The 14,789-nt window shown below is 34.6% G+C and overlaps 1 protein-coding gene across 2 annotated transcripts in view; it reads left to right on the top strand.

Moving 5' to 3' along the window:
* Nucleotides 1-14,789, top strand: part of LOC150096953 (eukaryotic translation initiation factor 2-alpha kinase 1-like) — a 261,883-nt gene that overhangs the window by 87,210 nt on the left and 159,884 nt on the right. The window lies entirely within an intron of this gene.

The following is a 14,789-nucleotide window of genomic DNA, read 5'->3' as shown; positions in this document are numbered from 1 at the left end:
TGGTTATTTAAATGCATTTTCAAAAATTTTATTTTTGATTGATTAAATGACTACATATAAATTATGTAAGGAAAAATAAGGAATTTAATATAAACTATTAATATTTTGTGATGAATCTCCCCGCATCAGCAAAGAGAATACATACATACATAGAGAATGTAACAGAGCAGGTTTTAAAATAAAAATTACTAACTTCAAAAATAAAACTAAAATTGTATACAGTAAATGGTTAGTTACGTACACTGAATAGAAAGTATATGTAAGATATGCCAAATAATTCAACCTGAGAACATTATACGCTGCTTGGGAAGAAGTTAACGGATAACATATTATAAGGAATAAACAGTCATTGGGCCCACCTTAATAAGATGTAGGACCTCCTTTCATTGTGATGACTGAAGCAAATCTGCAGAGCATATTTTCCACAAACGTATCAGTGATCAATGAAACTTTTGGACCATTCTTCCTGGAGGCATGTAATAAGTCCTGGTCTGTTGTGGGGTTAACATCCCTGGACCTCATCTGATGCTCTACTTCATCCAACATTCAATGAGGTTGAGATCAGGGTTCTGTGAAGTACAATCAAGTGTGTTGATACTGATGTCTGCAAACCACACAGTTACATTAGCAGCTTTATGACATGGTGCAGTTGTCTTGCTGAAAGAGACAATGATCATTTCCATAGAAATGCCACAAAGTAATAAGCACTTCATTGTTCAGATACCTCTCAGAGTTCATTGTTTGTATCACCACAGAGGTCCAAAGCTAAATCAGGAAACATGGGGCCATACCATCACACTCCCACCACCGAATTTCATAGTTGGAGTTTTGCACTCACTCAGCATCACTCCATAACATCCCACTTTACATGCTATTTGCATCACTGAAGACGATGCTGCATGTTGGTTCGGGTAATGTTGGGCTTGATTATTGTGGCTCTACCCTGAAAACTCATGTTGTGAGTCTCAGTTTTGAATGTTTTTGTTCAGATTCGTGTTCCAGTCATTGACCAGAACTTCACGTTTAATGTGTCAGCCAATAATATGTAGTTTTTACACGTTATCCTTCATAGCATTCTGCAGTCACGTTCAGTGAGTATGGTGGGTCATCCACTGCAGATGACTCCTTGTGCTTCCATCTCAGTATGGTATTGCTGGTTACCTGGGAACAGCCCCGTTTGTAAACAAATTGCAGAACAGTTAAGCCTGCTACATGGCATCCTATCACAACATGTGTTTTAAACTCTATCAGTTCCCATCTTGCAGCCATTTCACACAGACACAGTTGCACTGCCTTGGGATCATTATATTCTTCCATTTTATATTTGCTACAAACACGACTCGTTACACGGCTCGATGCACTTGCCCATGGGGATATCTGTTGACTTCTTTCCAAGCAGTATTTGTGTGTGTGTGTGTGTATGTAGAAAGTATTTTACCTTGGGTATAATAAATGTTAAAAATACCAAGCAATTTTAAACCTGGTTTTACTCCATTTCCCAAGTAAGCAAACAGACAAACAAGTCAAGTTTGCACCTGCAAGTGATGCAAGTCTAGCTGATCCTACAGGTAGTGCAAGACCAAGGCAACTCGTGGTAAAGGTGGCATAAGCTCTGATCACTAATCTTAATATTTACCCTTAATGCCAATAAAGGTCGAAACCGGTCTGGCCCCTTGCCTTTAATACAAAACATCATACATCCCCTTCTTGGAGATGTGTTTTGGCATTAAAGGTAAATATTAAGATTAGTGATCAGAGCTTATGCCACCTTTACCACGAGTTGCCTTGGTCTTGCACTACCTGTAGGATCAGCTAGACTTGCATCACTTGCAGGTGCAAACTTGACTTGTTTGTCTGTTTGCTTACTTGGGAAATGGAGTAAAACCAGGTTTAAAATTGTTTGGTATTTTTAACATTTATTATACCCAAGGTAAAATCCTTTCTACATTTATATCTCCTCCAGAGATTTTTATTTAATAAGGTTAAAACACCTTATGGTAACTTGTTCTGGTAAAATACTTATAAGCTCTGTATTACTAAATCTTGGTATTTCTAGCCTGGCTTCCACTGATGAGACCTCAATAAAGATCGAAACCAGTCTGGGTAGTGGCCCCTTGCCTTTAATACAAAACATCATACATCCACTTCTTGGAGATGTGTTTTGGCATTAAGGATAAATATTAAGATTAGTGATCAGAGCTTATGCCACCTTTACCACGAGTTGCCTTGGTCTTGCATTACCTGTAGGATCAGCTAGACTTGCATCACTTGTAGGCGCAAACTTGACTTGTTTGTCTGTTTGCTTACTTGGGAAATGGAGTAAAACCAGGTTTAAAATTGCTTGGTATTTTTAACATATATATGGTTAGCCTAGTGGTTATCATATCTGCTCTCCAGTGGACATGAATGTTTTTGATTGTCTTTGGGTAGGAGATGAATTGTATCACTTGTATGGGACAACTTTGCCCCTTATTGGAGACCTGAAGCAGCTTAAAAAAGTTCAGTGTTTGGTCTCTAGAGCAAGGTTTTTGGATCACGTAAACAGTGAATTAAAAAAAAAATATATATATATATATATATATATATATATATATTTTAAGTTTATATATATATATATTGTGTTGTTGACTTCTTTCCAAGCAGTGTGTGTGTGTGTGTGTGTGTGTGTGTGTGTGTGTGTGTGTGTGGTTATCATATCTTAAAAAACACACACACACACACACAAATAATTTAGAAATTCTTAGACCATCATTTCAGTTAAGATTGGGTTAATTGCAAAGGGCTTCATGACATTTACATTTATGAAGTAATTTAATGTAATTTACATGCGTAGTAATTTAATCATGTTGAGGAATTATGTTAAAGTTAACAATGAAAAGTATTTTTAATTTATAAACATAATAGCATAGTATAACTTATGTAGAGAATTAAATAAGCAAAATATAAATTATGAGATCTGGATCAAGTCAGTCTACCTTTGTACAGCAACTCCTTATGTGAAAATCCAAGAGAGAATTAACCGCAAGTTTATAGTGATGCACAGTCATAAGGCTAAGATGTTTGTTGATTTTCATAAACGTAGAATTCCTGAATTTCTGAAATAGCTGCACTTATAACTTTGAAATATTTCATTTGGGTTATGCAGATTATTTATAAGGCTGTGATTATGCAATATAAAAGAAGAACTTCCTTATCTTTATTTATTACATTTTTCAACATCCAAGTAATCCTTTGAACCATTTTACTAACTTTTGCAATATCCCCTCTGAATTTCAACTCTCTGTCAACCACTATCCTCCAAGTCCCTATCCTTATCCATTTCCTGCAATCCATTACCATCAGTATGGTACACCATTGCAATCTTTTCAACCTGAAATGCATAACTTGGTCCTCAAGAAACCCAGGTGATCAAATCTGTGCACAGTAGCAAGATTCAGCCAAATCATAGCCTTATATTAAGTAGTAATAATCTCCCTATCTTTACTTCTTAACACGTTCATTGCCAAGCTGAAAATTGGAATTTTGTGTGGTGGCCAAATTTTTTTAATTTTTTTATTTAGTTTTTATTGTGCTCAAAATAAGTTAAATATATTATTTATATGCTTTTATTATTATGTACATAATAATAAAATTTATATACACTGTGCGCACTGGCTAACATTCGCTGTGGCCACTATACTATTCCGCTTAGAAACTTGATAGCGACGTCCACACAATATCGCGTGATTGGCAATGAATGTGTTAATGTGTTTTTCAACATCCAAGTGATCCTTTGAGCTATTTTATTTTACCACTGTTTGTAATATGACCTCTAAAATTCAACTCACTGTCTACCAATGCCTGTAATTCTCAGCCTCATCAGTTTCCTGCAATGGTTCATGGACAATTCATCGTGGGGGAAAATTCATCGAGAGGAAAATGTATCACAGGGAAAATTCATTGCAGAAAAAATTCGCTGAAAGTGTTATTCACTAGAAAATTGAAATGATATTGCATTGATACCGATATATGAAAAGTAAATGAAGTGTAAGATAAATTTCACAAAATATAGTTTTTTTTATGTATTTATGTATTATTTGTTTAGATTTTAATTAGATCTTCATAATGTTTTTATTCTTATACAATGAAAGTAATATTTTATTGACTGGTGAGTTTCCTAATTTCTGTTTCATCTTAAAAAGTTGTAAATATTTTTTATTACTTAAATACTACAGGTTCTGCTGATGGAATATTAATATTTACAAAACTGGAATAGGTATAAGGAGAAAGAGCATCATATTTAAGAATATTTATTCTGCAAACCATTCATTATATTTCTGTGCACTTAGACATCCATCCACATATGATATATATATATATATATATATATATTATCTGGACTAATTCAGAAAATGAGGTGTTTCAATTAGTGAATACATGTGTATTTTGAAAATGACTCCACTATTCCTGCATATGAAAGATATGTTGTGTGCTCTTGTTGTTTACAGAGATAGTTTAAGATCATTGATGCACTTTTGAGTAATTATATTAAAGAAAAAGATAATAAAATTTCATATTTAGTCTTCTTTAAAAAAAAAAATATGTATATATATATATATATATATATATATATATATATATATATATATATATCATCATCATCAAATTCCCTCAAGGGAATTTGTACCCTCAAGGGGTGTACAGGATATGATAGTACTACATGAAAAATTTACATCATTACTAACTTCCTATCTACAATTTTCCTCCAAATCAGTCTGTTACTTGTCAGTACTCCAACATTATCAGATCTTATATTTCTATTGTCTAAGGCACTTTGTACCGTATCAATCCATCTATATCTTGGTCTTCCTCTGGGTCGTTTTCCTGCCAACCTGTCAGAGAACATTTGTTTTGCTAATCTTTCCTCGCTCATTCTGTTTAAGTGACTATACCACCTGAGATTAACTCTGCTAACGCATTCCTGTATGCTGACAATGTTAAGTTCTTTCTTAATATTCTCATTTTTAACGTCAGCATTTCTGGTCGACTATCATCTACTCCTGCTGCCTTTCCACATTTCAAGCCTTTGATGGCTTTTTCTGCTTCAAGTATGGATATGTATTCCTGACTGTATGCCTGTTGAGTGTTTTTTACCACTGTGCTATCACTGCTTGTTTCATTTAGCAATTTTTCGAAGTAATTACTCTATACTTCAAGGATATCTTTTTTTCCAGTTTTCACGTCACCTTTATCATCTCTAACTCCCTTTACAGCACTCTTAACTCCATTCCTAAGCTTCTTCAACAACCTCCAGAATATTTTGCCACCTTCTTGATATTTATTTTCTATATTCTTGCCAAGGTCCTCCCATGACTTTTGTTTAGCTAGTTTTACACAGTGTTTAGCATTCTTGCATTTGTCTCTGTATTCTCTAAGAGCACAAGCTGACTTATTTGCCAGGAACTTTTGATATACTTTCTTCTTTTCCTTCACTGCCTCTTTAACTTCCTGTGTCCACCATGGAGTTCTAATTTTTCTGTCCTTACAGACAACTTCACCACATGCCTCTCAAGCTGAATCAATCAGGGCTTTCTTCAAGGCTTGCCACTGAATCTGCAAGGTTTGATTCCTGTTCTCAAACTCTTTCATTTTTTTTTTTTCAATAAACTTTGTGTATTTTAGTCTGCAGTTCACATCTGAGAGCTGCTCAACTTTTATTCGCTTTAAAACTTTCTTACATGTTATTCTTTTCAATATGAAATTCAATTTTATCCTGCTCAAGACTAAATAGTGATCACTTCCGATTTCAAATCCTCTGTACACTCTGGTGTCCTGCACCAGGGAGAAAACATCACTATCAGCAATAACATAGTCAATGAGACTTTTCTTATTCCTTGCCTCTTCTCTCCATGTGAATTTGTGCAGATTTTTATGTTGGAACATGGTGTTAGTAATAACCAGTCCATGTCCTGAGCAGAAATTCAACCAATATTTGCCATTATTATTTGCTTTGTTCTTTTCTCCAAATTTTCCCAAAATATTTTTGTATATCTCACAATCATTTCCTACTCTGCTATTTAGATCCCCAACAAGGACCAACTTTTCCTTTTTCATTGTATCAGTTGCTTTTTCTAAAGCCTCAAAAAATAACTCCACTTCTACCTTAGTAGAACCTTCTGTGGGACCATAGGCACAAATAAGTCTCATTGTCCAGTTCCCCATTCTCATATTTGCCCACATCACTCTACTTGAGACAGCCTGCCATTCAAGAAGATTAGCCTCGTATTTTGTGTTAAATACTATTTCTACTCCTTCTTTTCCTCGATTGTCATTGCCTGAATATAACATTTTGTATTTCTTGCCCAGAAAGATCTCACCAGTTTTTTCCTTTTTTGTTTCAGTCACTCCTATTATGTCGTTCTGGTACTTATCTAATTTCTCAGCTAGCTCCATTTCTTTGCCATTCAGACTTCTTATGTTGATAGTACCGATCTTTAACTCTGGTGATGTTGAGTTGGGGTGTGTTTTCAGATTTGTTCAAGTAGCTGACTTTTTGCTATTTGCCCTGGTTCCCTGGCGAAAACAATGGGGGCCTTGTTTAACTGGGTGATGCCCCAGCCGGCATGAAATTTTGTCATGTTGTACCACCATTTTGTATTTTGGTTTAACCAAAAAGAATACAATTTGGTTCGCTGAATTCCAAATTGCCAGCCCATCCTCGTTCGTTCAGTATCCAGATAGATACCCAACAGGATGCACCACGAGAAGATGACGATTAGACATTAGGTCAGAAGCCCTGGTCGGTTCTCCGCATTTCTTTAAAGGCTATGTGGAGGTCTCCTCTCAGTTATACAGCTTTGACCGTTAAGCCCCCCCCCCCCCCCCCCCACACACACACAGTGGTTCCTTGGTTAACAAAGGCAATCCGTTCCAGGATTACTGTCGTTATCCAAGGCGCAATTCCACATAAGATTTAATTGAAAATCAATTAATTTGTTCCGGCTCCTTCCTACAACCATAGTACATATTAAAAATGCAGATAAAACTAATTTCAAATGTCATAAAAATATGGTGAATATCATTTTTATGACAGTATATGTATTTGCTACAAAAAAATTAGCATTAATAAAATGAGTTGTTCATGAAAACAGTTTTTAATTATCAATCTTCACCAGAAGGACAATTGGGCTCACTTCGGAGGTTTTTGACAAATGGACCTGTAAAATACATGTCTAGGGTTGTTTGCTTCAGCCTCTTTTTTAAAATGTTTCTGAAAAACTGTATGGACTTTTCATTAAATAGATCTGCAGTTCTGATAACCTCAGATTTGTTTGGATTCCATTTCATAGCAACATTTTGAACTTCCTCCCACAAAACATTTTTGATTTCAGCAGTCGTAATTTGTTCTTTCACTCCATCCTCATCTTCAGATGAAATTTTTATTTCCTTTTCTTCACATTGCTGCTTGAAAAGTTCTTTTAGCTCGTCAGTAGTCTGTTCTCGGTCATGCATCTCCAATAATTCTTCAACATCTTCTTCCTCTACTTTCAAGTTAAGATCATGAGCAGTTGCCACAAAATCCTTTACCAATTTGTGTCCTTCATCTTAAGTTTCTTTATTTCCAAAGGAAGGACAGAGTTTCCTACTTGCTGCTTTTAGATATTTCATTGTTCTTGCCAAGCCGTTACGATTAGCCTAATTGCTATGACAAAGTTGAATTCTTCCTTCCAAAATTTTCTTAGGGTTATTTTGGTAGCCTCACACATTTCAAAGCACCTGGTAAAAAGATTATTATTAAAATTTGCAATTATCAGCTGATCCATAGGTTGAATCAGAGATGTAGTCTTGGGAGGAAGAATAATCACCTTGATAAAATCTAATTCCTCTGGTAGTTCTTCTTGTATACCCGTTGGATGACCAGGTGCGTTATCCAAGGTTAAAATGGCTTTTAGAGGCAGATTGTTTTGCTCTAAAACAATCTGCCTCTTTTGCAGATAGGCTTTGACAGTTGATCCAAACACTTCACGAATCCAGTCTCTAAATTCTATTCTTGTGACCCAGGCTTTGCTGTTAGACTTCCACAAAAACATCGAGATTGGATTTAGAGACATTGAACTTTCTGAATGCCTGGGGATTCTCTGAGTGGTAGATTAACATTGGTTTTACCTTGCAGTCTCCACTTGCATTTGCTGCTAAAAGCAATGTTAACCTATCATTCATTGGTTTATATCCAGGAAGTGTTTTTTCTTCTTTTGTGATAAATGTCCTGTTGGGCATTTTCTTCCAAAATAACCCTGTCTCATCACAATTGAAAACTTGTTGAGGTAGGTATTCTCCTTCTATAATCTTGTAAAGCTATTGACAAATTTATCTTCTGCTGCTTTGTCAGCACTAGCTGGCTCTCCATGTCTGACCACACTATGAATTCCTGTTCTTTTTTTAAAGTTGTCAAACCAACCTCTGCTTTTTTCAGAACTTGATCCCGAAGTCTTTTTCAAATCTTGATAAATCTGTTTAGCTTTCTGACAGATTGCATTTTGAGATGTAGTATTGCCTGCCATTTCTCTTTCTTTAATCCAAATTAGTAATAGATTTTCCATTTGCTCAAAAAGAAACCCTCTGACATTCAACCTTGAAGTTCCTTTAGCAACCTTAGCTACCATAAGTTCTTTCTTAGCCAAAATGGTTGATATGGTAGAATGACTGGTTTCATATATTCGAGCTAGCTGCATAACTTTCACATCTTCATGATGTTTTGCTATTATTTCTTTCTTCTGTTCAATAGAGAAAATTTTTCTTTTTTTTTCTTCCTTATCTAGCTTTCTTTTTTGGGACCCATTTTGTCACAGTAAAAAAATTCACTCTATAAAAAAAAAAGATATGCAGAATACAGTATTATTACAAATTGTACAACACTAAGACAAGGGATACAAAGAATATATCATCACCTGAAAATAAAAGTAAAAGTTCAAAAAAAAAACTTTTCGAAATAAAAGTTAACAGTTAAATTCGAAACCTGCAATTTTTGACTTAGTGCATTTTGTTTGTAAGGTGATGATATTAGATACAGCACTAACCATAACATACACTGATTAGCAGCTTATAGATACAACGATTATTATACAGATGAGATTTGATTTTGCCTTTTGATGCTGAACAAACAGTGACACACACCCGCCGATTTATTGTCTGTATGAACCAACACATAAAAAATAAATGCTGAAATACTAATTTTCATCATAAAACGCATTTATAACCACAAATTTTAAAATAAAGCACAGTATACACTACAAGAAAAGAAACAATAAATGGAAAACGTAAACAGCTGGCTATGATGGGTCAAACATATTTGAGCTTCACAGCTATGCAGCATGGCTGTTCTCTATTTGACATTGTCTTCCCGTGTGTGGCTGAGTGCGATCGGAAAATTCCGTTTTTTAGATCGGATAGAGTTCACATAATCGAGAGTCATTAACCAAGAGATTTTTTTCTTACAGCCACTCGTCGTTAACCAAGTACATCGTTATCTGAGGCTGTTGTTAACCAAGGTGCCACTGTATTGTGAAATGAGTTGAATGATTTAAACCGAGAGTTAGGTAAAAGGGGGTTAATAGTAAAACACGACTAGTTTCGGCTTATAACAGCCTTCATCAGGTGACATTATTAAAAGAAAAAAAAACACTAAGCACTGAAAGTTAAAAAAAACTATGAACAACATAGAGAGTCTCTATACATAATTAGTATGAAAACATTGTAGTTGTATTTAAAGCTGTTCTTTTGTTTGTTGCATTGTTAGGAGAGTGCGTGCTTGCAGCATCACATGGATGCCAGTACACGATTACAACTGAATGACTATCTGGGAGGTTGGAGTTCAAGTTGTTGTTATTATTATTATCTGGGCGGTTGTAGCTCAAGTTATTATTATTATTATTATTGTTTAGTGTTTTTTTTTTCTTTTATAATGTCACCTGATGAAGACTGTTATAAGCCAAAACTAGTCGTGTTTTACTATTAACCCCCTTTTACCTAACTCTTGGTTTAAGTCATTCAACTCTTTTCACAATATGTATTTCAACTGAGTCAATAATTCGTACACACACACACACACACACACACACACACACACACACATACGTGACATTTGGGACAGATCTAACAACATTCTCCGTTGCCATGACGAATTGGAGAGAAAAATTGTAGAATCTAGAAAAATCATCCTCAACCCTGTACATTTAAATAATAATTTAAGCTACAACTTCCCAGACTGTCATTCTGCTGTGATCAAATGCTCATGAGATGCTATATGCACGCACACACCCAACAATGTGGCCAAAGAAGGAACAGCTTTGAATACGTTAACTACAACATTTCATGTTAAATATGTATAGTGACTTCCTGTGCTGTTCACAGTTTTTTATCTTCAATGTTTAATGTTTTTTCTTTTCTTTTATAAAAACACCTGAAAAAGGCTGTAAAAAGCTGAAACTAGTTGTGTGATACTATTAAACCTTTTTCCTTTTCTCTCAGTTTAAATCATTCAATTCTTTTAAAAAAATATATATTTTTATAAAGAATTGAATGACTAGAACCAAGATTTAAAAAGGTTTTAATATAAAAACACGACTAGTTTCGACTTGTAACAACCTTCATCAGGTGACATTATAAAAGAAAGAAAAAACACTAAAACACTGAAGCTTAAATAAACTATGAACATCATAGAGAGTCTCTATACATAATTGACATTAAATCGTTGTGGTTGTATTTAAAGTTGTTCTTTCGTTGGTTGTATTGTTGGGAAAGTGCGTGCTAGTAAGAAGAATAGCTTTGAATACAACTATAATGATTTAATGTCAATTATGTATAGAGACTCTTTATGATGTTCATAGTTTATTTAAGCTTCAGTGTTTTAGTGTTTTTTCTTTTTTCTTTCTTTTATAAGGATACTTGCAGGATGACTTAGATAGATTGGAGTTCTGGGCTAAGGAGAATGGATGTCAATTTAATGTGACAAAATGTAAGGTTATGCATTTTGGGGTGAAAAGATTAGCAGCAGTATACCACATGGGTGGAACTGTACTCCAAGAGATTGATGAGGCCAGGGACTTGGGAGTGTTGGTGGATAGGGAGATGAAGTTTAGGGGGCACATTGCGAAAGTAGCTAAATCAGCTCATCAACTCACTTGGTTGTTGAAAAATACCTTGACGAGCAGAGACAGGCAAGTTATTGTACCTCTGTACCGAGCCTTGATAAGACCTTATCTCGACTACTGTGCCCAGATTTGGTCACCTCGGTTCCTTCTTGATGGGGAGGAGGTGGAGAGGATCCAGAGGCGAGTGACTAAGATGATAGCAGGTCTATGGAATGAACCATATGAGAACAGGTTGAAGATGAAGATTTGTGGGTTGCAGAAACTAGTTGATAGGCGGAAAAGGGGAGATATGATTGAGACTTTCAAATTGCTAAAAGGATTCTATAAGATTAATTCAGAGGATATTTTTGAGATCAGGACTGGTGGTGGGAGAACTAGGAGACACCTATGGAAGCTGGGCAAGAGTGTGGTTAGCAGGGGTGTCAGAGCTGGGTTCTTTACTTTTAGAGTGGTAAATGAGTGGAATAAGCTGCCAGAGTCTGTTGTGGGTGCTACGACAGTGAGCAAGTTCAAGGCAAGGTATGATAGATACTGTGAGAATTTCGTGTAGTTGTGTGGACATGATGTTTAGGGCCTCCCTCGATGAGTCTAAGGACTCCCTGGAGTAGCCCGAAATAATAATAATAATGTCACCTGATGAAGGCTGTTACAAGCCGAAACTAGTCATGTTTTTATATTAAAACCTTTTTACTTAAATCTAGGTTCTAGTCATTCAATTCTTTATAAAAATATGTATGTTAACCGAGTTAATGATCATTCTTTCATATATATATATATATATATATATATAGATATATAGATATATATATATATATATATAGATATATATATATATATATATAGATATATAGATATATATATATATATAGATATATAGATATATATATATATATAGATATATATATATAGATATATATAGATGGATAGATAGATATAGATACATGCTCCCAAAGTGAAATACGTAATTAATTCTCTTGTGAAACATTCTTATATCATCATCATCATCAAATTCCTGCCATGTACCCTCAAGGGGTGTACAGGATATGACAGTACTACATGAAAAAATTACATCATTACTAATTTCCTATCTACAATTTTCCTCCAAATCAGTCTGTTACTTGTCAAGACTCCAACATTATCAGATCTTATATTTCTATCGTCTAAGGCACTTTGTACCGTATCAATCCACCTATATCTTGGTCTTCCTCTGGGTCGTTTTCCTGCCAACCTGGCAGAGAACACTTGTTTTGCTAATCTTTCCTCTCCCATTCTATTTAAGTGACCATACCATCTGAGATTAGCTCTGCTAACGCATTCCTGGATGCTGACAATGTCAAGTTCTTTCCTAATATCCTCATTTTTAATATGATATTGCCATTGATGCCATCTGTTCACGCCTCTAATCTTTCTCAGGACTCTCATATCTGCGGTTTCTAGTCTTTGGTCAAGTGTTTTACTTCTGACCCAGCTCTCAGATCCATAAGTTAAAATTGGTTTGAACACAGTCTTGTATACAGCTAATTTAGTGTTCCAACTAATTTCTTTCTTATTCCATATGAATTTATTCAATTGACTTCCCACGATACCAGCTTTGCTGATTCTGTTGTCTATTTCTATATTTAGTTTACCATCTTCAGTAAAAATTGTGCCTAAGTAGCTGAAATGTTTTACTTGTTCCACAGGTTCTCCATTCACAACACAGTTGACATTTTCAATGATTCTGCCTATTTTCATTGTCTTTGTCTTTTTATTGCTGACCTTCATACCATATCTATTACAACAGCTATTCAATTTAGTCAGAGAATCTTGCAGACTTGTAGCGGATTTATTTAGAAGTATAACATCATCCGCATAAAGCAAAGAGCTGACATTAACATCTCCAATTTTGATATCAGGTTTAATACCACATTCCTTCATAATGTGATCCATATAGATAATGAATAACAGAGGGGATAACGTACATCCTTGTCTCACACCAGATTTAACATTAAACCATCTTCCTGTACATCCTTCAATTCTAACTGCTGACTCACAACTCAAATAAAGACTAAGTATTGCTTGATATAATGCCCCATTGACACCATATAACTGCAGCGTATTGAATAGCTTCTCTCTTGGCACCTTGTCATATGCCTTTTCCAAATCTACAAAACTTAAATACAGATCTTTGTTATATTCCCATGCTTTCTCGACTATTTGTCGTAAAGTGAAGATCTGATCCTGACAGCCTCTATTTGGCCTGAATCCAGCTTGTTCTTCACCAAGCTTTTCTTCCACAATCTTATATCTTCCACATTCTTATATGGGAATTTTTATTTTTTTCACATATATCTGCGATGAACTGTCCAGACACATCCTGCAATCCAATACCGACAATGTGATACACTGTATATAACCTTTTCAACCTGAAAAACATAATCTTTCATTTTGCAAGAGTCAATAAATAAATAAAAATGCCCTTTGGATAGTGCAGTGCTTAACTAATATATGAAGGTGAAAAATATTCCACTTGCTCTAATGATGTCATTTATAGAATCATCACTTTTTTTTCCTTAGTAGAAGTATATTTAGTTATCTTCTTAGTGAGAAATGAATATTTTATCCTGCTAAATTTCATCAGCTGCTTATTTTGGAATGGTGAGGTAGATATTTTATATTTATAAATAGGTTAAAAAGATGAAATTTCAGTTGTTTCTTCTGAATGCTAATTATTAATATATGATTTAATATTAATTTTTATGGCTATTTGACCTATATTTCTTTAGGAGTATCCCTTTTATGATATCATTGGCTTTTTACTCAATTTTTAGAGCATTACTGATGTTTTAAAGAAATAATTTTGGACATACCTTTGTAGCATGTTCCTGGTTGTCTTCTTATTGAGTGGCATATTGAGTGAAGTATGACTGAAAGGAAAGTGGGGGTTGGAAATGTGGAGATAGAGTGAGAGATATGGAAGAATTGCAGGTAAGACAAATGTATGAGAGTGTGGGCTGTGAATTCTTTGGGAAGAAGGTGAAAGAAATTTTTAGGAAAGGAGAATAGAATATTATCCTCTTGAATTAACAGTTTTGCTAGATATAGTTTAGTAAAAAAATCCTTCTCCTTAACTCAAATTTTCTATCTTTCACCTTCTTCCCAAAGAATTCACAGCCCACCCTTGAAACCTGAGTTTTAAACTCATATACCTTTTGTCTTACCTGCAATTCTCTCACATCTCTCTATCTCCACATTTTCAATCCTCCCAATTCTTTCAGTCATATTTTAGCAGTAATACAAATGCTTATTGCCATATGCCAGATGCTGCTCAAGAAGAAGACAACCAGGAACCATTCTACAAAGGTATGTCCAAAATTATTTCTTCCATGTATCTATGTCTTTAAAACATCGGTAATGTTCAAAAAATTTAGTAAAAAGCCAAACATCATAAAAGGGGTACTCCTAAAGAAAAATAGGCCAAATAGCCATAAAAATTATTTATTTAGAGGAGCAACATGGAAGATTTTCTACAAATAATATCCATATGATTTTAATATGTTGAATTAACAGTTTTGCAAGGTATGGTTTATTAAAAAAATGTTAAACTTTATTAGTGATGCTAATAGTATCACTTATTTGATAACTAATAGTGATTCTAAATTATCTTGGCAATTAAACTAT

The sequence above is a fragment of the Typopeltis vanoorti genome, chromosome 18 (assembly GCF_054136105.1).
Source record: "Typopeltis vanoorti isolate ZY-2024b chromosome 18, IOZ_Tvanoo_1.0, whole genome shotgun sequence".
In the NCBI taxonomy this organism is placed as follows: Eukaryota; Metazoa; Arthropoda; class Arachnida; order Uropygi; family Thelyphonidae; genus Typopeltis; species Typopeltis vanoorti.
This window is presented reverse-complemented; position numbering and strand designations above follow the sequence as displayed.